The sequence below is a fragment of the Limulus polyphemus genome, unplaced genomic scaffold (genome assembly GCF_000517525.1).
Source record: "Limulus polyphemus unplaced genomic scaffold, Limulus_polyphemus-2.1.2 Scaffold1026, whole genome shotgun sequence".
NCBI classification, from domain to species: Eukaryota; Metazoa; Arthropoda; class Merostomata; order Xiphosura; family Limulidae; genus Limulus; species Limulus polyphemus.
In genome coordinates this window covers 277,242-283,915 of record NW_013666636.1, presented here as the reverse complement: position 1 = coordinate 283,915, position 6,674 = coordinate 277,242, and positions in this window count along the sequence as shown.

Below are 6,674 nucleotides of genomic sequence, written 5' to 3'. Positions count from 1 at the left end.
AGCAACCAGGCTCGAGGTTAATAACTTCAAACGGGTTGCATGAGAGGAAGGTGTCCACAGTAGCAGCTGCAGTAGTTAACATTGGCCAAACAACTCTCTTAAGGTGAATGCATCATGGAAAGCTCATGTTTCACTGAAGGCTTCCCAGATGTAAATACATTACAGTACCTTGGTAAAATTGATCTGGATTTCAGTGACTGGGTAAGGCCTCCCCGGGCCTCCTGTGATCGATATGTAACATAAATACCATTAATACTTCTACCTAGACACTACTGTGAAAGGAAAGGCCAAAGCATTTTCTTTGGTTGTTAACTGGTAGGTTGGTCATCTTTGGGTAAGTTTCTTCTACCTTGTTTTAAAAACAAGATAGTTGAAACTGTCATTTCTGTTATACTACTCGGTAGGTACAGGAGGGTTTCAGAAAAGCTGCTGCTGCTCTGATAATAAATATAAATGGAGGGTCAAGAAATCCTGCCATAAAATACTATCTGTTTCCAACTCTGTTTACAGATGTAGAAAAAATATTCCAGTTATAAGTTCACTACTTCTATTTGAACATTAAATTTGCCTAGCGTTTTAACAGGATGCCCTCTTATGGAAGTTCAGATACTTTTTGAAACTTCCTTCCATACATTATACAACAGTGTTGGATTTTTCTTTACCAAGTCTCCACTTAACAGATGAGGTTGTGCACTTGTGTCAACTAACAACCGACATTCTATACCTTCTATTTTTACAGTAACTATTGGCGTAACTTCGTTAACACTATAATGCTCAACCTTTTATTTCATACCACCAGAACTACCTCTAATTTCCCTCCAGAATTCAGGCTGGAATTACTATTTTTGCTCCACTAGAAAACATTGGTTTTCCAGTATTTTTCGTGAAAGTTTTCTTTAAAGTTCCTGCACCTGCCCATCTATCAGTTCTATGTCGTGCACCCTTTTCCATTTTAATTTCTTCAGCAGCAGTAGCCATATTTACTTCGTTTAATACTACTTATACTAATTTATTTTATAGAATATTCGACTTATTTTCCTTATTCTTTACAACCTGTTGTTGGTTACTCCCAAATTCTGGTGCACTGTGCCAATTTGTCACAGGTTCTGTCTCTGTGTGCCCAAACCATGGCTTCTTATACTTGATTAATATGGTGTTAGCATCATTCTAAGTAGAACCAAACCCTAACCACAGCAACTGTTTCTTGGCTTTTGATTGGTTGTTAACGTTGTTCTAAAATGAACCAAATTCTTAACTACTGTTCATGGGTTCCAATTGGTTATTCCTCACGTACCAATAAGGTGTCAGGTTAGCATTGAGGCATATTGTCAACTCTTATGTTTTCTTTGCAATGTTCTGTGCATACCTCTGATGTGCCTAGAATCCATGCTGCTTGACCTCCACTTTGTATGGGTTTCCTTCCATACATCTTCACTCTACTGGGCTCAACTTTAGTGTTTTTCTTTAATTATCACCTTAACTCTGAACTCCTCCTGAACGTGGTGTGATATATCAATCGATATCCTGTTAGTACACCATAAACTCCATAAAATTCTCGCCAACCTGCCGATTTAATGGTTTCTTATACCTGCTGGTAAAACGAATTGCTGTTTGTTTGTTTTCTCTAACTATACAGGCTTGGAATGTATTTTCCAGTTAAGCACGTGTTCCAATGCCCTGAGTTTCATCATGGCCTTATTCAACTACCCAATTTGTTTACGTGTATCAGCATCCAAACATTTTTCAATATTTTGTTTGATTGACCAATATGTGGTATTTAATAGCATTTCATTCTCTGTAATTAATACCAACCGAATTTTATACTATACATTTACTAACAAGCAATTGTTTTACTGTCAGATATAGCTTGTCTCCTGAAAATCTGAGGTAATTGGTATGTGCTGCTCATTACATAAAAATGTTTCTCTGCTACTGGAAAAAAATACAATTGTTTGAGTAATTTGACAACGTTTATTCTAAAAATCCTGTACAAAATTACTGATCACCTCTACTTTCAGTTATAAGTTATTCAAAATGTTATTGTATAACATGAAAATAACAGCCTTTTTTTGATAACTTGTTCGTCGAAAATAGCATTTAAGAATATTCAAAAACAATACATAATAGCAATACCAGTTTAAAAAGCAATGAGCAGAATAATATTATATACTGAAAATACATTCAGGCTATGCTCAGAACTTTCGTCATGGTATTTTTATTTTTTGTTACTAAATATCTGCTTGACTTGTTATGTATTTTGCGTATGTTCTCAGTTTTACACTAAGAACCAACAGCGACCTCCCATCATCACTGGACTCTATCGTCCTTGGTATCACTGCTCCATTGTAGAAATATCGTGGTGGAAGTGTTCACCATGCTCATCATTCACTGCACCTAGGTCATTTGGAAATAAGTATAAATGGGAGTGTAAGAAGTGCATCTTTAGTGACATTCTAGACCACGTTTTCCTGTAATTCTCAAGCATATCGTCACTGCATAGTTTCATCTCTGTAATTTCCAAAGAAATTTTTTACAACCAGTTTGAATGATTTCCGGGCAGCAAGTTCTTTCTGATTGAGTGCTGTTTCAAAATCATGATACTCATGGTAGGCCGAGCACAGATATAACTCATTGTGTAGCTTTGTGCTTAACAACAACAACCAAATCAGTTGTATTTTTGCTCTATGGTGGCTCAGTGGTAAGTTAGTAGACTTATAATCATCAAAACCAGGTTTTGATACCCGTGGAAGGTACAGCACAGATAGTCCATTGTGTAGCTTTTTGCTTTAGAACAATCAAATCTAGCAAATCCTAGACATCATCCTAGTAGCCCTTCTTTCAACCATTTTCAAAAATTCAATTTCATTCCTAAGGTAAGAAGCCCAAAACTGAACACAACACCCCAAATGAGGCTTAATCAGAGACCTATACAATGATTTAACCTAAACTCCTATTTGCCCTACCATTAGCAAAAACACTGCTTAGATGGTTTAAGAAACTGATAAACCAGAACAACCAATCCTTTTATTCCTTATTACTGGTAGGGTTATTCCCAACAAGATTGTTATGTAGATACCAGTTTTGTAATTTCATGGATATTCTTCAGTTTCCTTAACAAGACACTTTTTTATTTTACCTTAAATTTATATATTCAAAACTCTATTTAAAGAAACAAAAAAAGCTTCGCACTTTCCCGTCGTTAGCCAAAAGTCATAACGGAGATTGTCTGTGGTAATAACACCCAAAAGCGTGAGGGATATCTCCATCTATCAGGCAATCCAAAAAGCAGATGAGAAACTAGTCAGCTGTCGTGAAAAACTCATTAAGGGTACAGAGTTGAGTGCTTACACCCACAACATCTCAACTCTTACTACCTTTCACTGTCTGCAGCTAGTTCTGGGAAGGCAGTTACCCTTAAAACTTTGTTAATTTTTTTTTACTTCTGAGCAAGCAGTCAGGTGAAGGAAGGAGTGATTACGTTAGTGATTCTGATCTTGAATTTGACTTTGGAAGAGACTAATGATGAAAGCGACTCGGAACAGTCATCGAGATCCAGTTCCAGTGCTTCTCACTCAGCTGATCAGAAAGAACATCGCCCCAACCAGGGCCTAGTGGTACAAAGAGGCCATGAAAGTGAGCCCCAGCTAAATCTGATCCATCTCCTACATCAGGGGTGGGTAGTAATTTTCGCAGAAGGGCAGTCCACAGATTTTGATACGTCGTCACGGGCCGCACATTTCTACTATATTATTTTATTTAGTTCAACGTCGATTGTATAAAGACCTCAGTATGTTCTTCCCACAATTGCCGAGAGCTATGGCGAGCTGGACAGAAATGTTAGACGAGCCAGACGGCTCGCGCGCCATATTTGACTCACCCCTGTCCTAGATCTACGTCCACTGTGCCTGAAATAATGATTGGGCTGAGGTAGGTTTGCAAGATAGGTCAGTCACAAGTAATGACTTTGAGCTTTTGACGAAGAGCAGGCGTGATTCTGTTGTACACACTGACATCAATGATAACACCCCTAGACTGGTTCAGAGCTTTGTTTACATAACATGTAAGTAATTCTCTCAGCACTGCTGTCAGCTAGTATGCCAAAGCACAAGTTGCAAAGAAAACGCTTGCTCAGAGATGATCGAGGTATTTAAACTGGACTCCATTTACTCACTATGAGCTGTTGAAGTTTCTTGCGATGACAACATCAATGGGAATCAAAAAACGACCGAACATTCAAGACTATTTCGCCACCCACCAGTTTCTCTACACACCCTTCTATCACCAAATGTTCAACAGGGAGAGCTTTAAAGCCATTTACTCAAGACTGCTTCGTGTGGGTACCCTTGATGCTGAATGGAAAAACAAAATTAACAAAATTGAAATTTTATAAGATATGGTAATAATTATTAGGACATCATGAAAATAATTCCGGCAGAAAGCCCAAAATTTATGGATTTAAAGGGTTAAACAAATTACAACGTTATAAATATATAACATGTTTTCTACGTTTGTGGTATAGGAATTTTATAAAAAGTTTTGTTTATTTAGTTGGTATGTAGATTTAGCATAAAAACGTAGTCCAAAAAGTTATTGAGGTTGCTTTATTCTAGTTACTTTGTTTTCTATTGTAGATAATGCCTATTCTGTCCAGAAAGGATATTACAATAACATATTTCAATTGAAAGGATTATCATTGTAAAGCTCTTCGATAGCTGAGTTGACATTGTTTAAATATAGGCTAACTAACTGTGATATTACAAAGGTCATGAAGTGATGTTATCGACTAGACAAAGAAACCGAGTTTACATGTTGAATTCAGGCAAATTTTATTGGTTCATTTCTACCCGCATTTATTCAAGTAAAGATTCATTTTAAGATCATCAGTTTTGGTTCACTGGAAGTCTTTCCTGAGTACGGCTGGTGGTAGGGTGGGCTTTGCACCTCCCCCCCCCCCCCACTATTTCTTTCTACCCCATCCAAGTTCATTTTCTCTAATTATTTAAAAAATCATATCAATTTTAGAAAAACTTGTAACTTTTTAATTACCAAGAAGGATCAACGAAAACCCCGCTGCCTCACCCCCTTTCCTAGGGAGAGGAACTGAAACTGCTCATAAGAGAAAGAAAGCTGTGATTCTGTCTGTGCAAATACGTGTGCTGCATTTTCTTTTTGTTTGCCTGAAACTTAATAGTTTCGTTTTGAGGTTAATTACTGATTATAATTATTATTTTATTACAAGATACAGCCTTTATAGTAAGGAAAAATATTTTCACACCAGTGATAAAAACATTATACCTCTGTATTCATTCTAGTTTGCTTTTCTGTAATTTAGTTTTTCTGTTTTCTGTAATCTTTTAATGTGGGGGATGAGATTGAAGATACACCAAACAAGATGTTCCTTGAGGAAATTTACACTTTTTGTTTTCCACAAAGTTAGATAGCCATTTCATTTTTACCAACTTTATCCACTCTCATTATTTCACATACATTATGAAAATTCAGTCACTTTATGATTACTCTCGTTATTAACTGGTCCGTTATCAGGAAATTAGTTTATACTTTAAAATACCACAGTATTTCTGATTTTAACTTCTGTCTCCCACAAGTTTCTGACCTAAAGGCGTTTTGTTCAATACTTGTCAGTTGAGCTGGAGGAAGAGAGACAAAAGATTTTTTAAACATTATATATAAATGCAGCATAATTTGAAACTTGTTACAGTTTAAATGAGAAAAATGGTGAAGCGTTAGAAACCGATAAGCCTAGTATTTGTCGTAAAAATCACGTAAGCTACTGATGTTTTGAGTTGTTTTTTTTTCACATCCATCTTAGTTCGACATGGCAGTTTTTGTGAGAAGTTAAAAGGCTTAAAGGAAATTGTGCATATGTACAATGCTTCGGGCTCATTGAAGGTGCAGGGAGTAGCCTGACAATGATATGTTATTGAATGAAACAGTCCCTTTTTCTGTAAAAAAAAACAAAACAAAAAAACTACCGTGTTGCTATGTTTTAAAGTAGTTCTCCTTAAAAAAAATGTCTAGAACATTTCACAGTACCCTTCCCGTCCTCCCGAGGAATTGCATTTGGTGAAACGCAAAGTTAATGATAGTTGTTACTGTATACGTTGTGTACAAAAGACTAAAGGAAAGATAAGACCAAATGTCTGTTAAACTTACTGGATTAACTGTTGATTCAAATACAATGCAAATTATCATTTGTTTTGAGAAATTCGTCATTATTATTATTTATCTAATGCAGTTCTTTGGTGGTTGCCTATCAGATATCCTCTGGTATGTGACCGTAAAGCGAAGAATGAGTGCAAGTGTATACCCGACAGATATTCAGAAGTGTAAAGCAGAAAAACAAAAAAAGGCAGAAATAGAAAGGAAGCAAGTCAAGAAACTAAAACTTACTCTTTTTCTTCAATAAATTTCTAAATCCTCCTGCTGAAAGAGTAAGAAGCTTTGATGGAGTACAGTCCAGCCATTAATATGTCTGTGAAGTACATACAGTCTCTGTAATGCTGTTTTTATACTACTCTGACTTTGAATCCGAAAAGGACAAATTAAGATGAATAAATAAAAATAAAAAACATCTGCAGTTAAGTTATTTTTATCACACATTTCAGACCTATTGGTTTCTAATGCTTCGTCAACCGTCTGTCTTTGAACTTTAT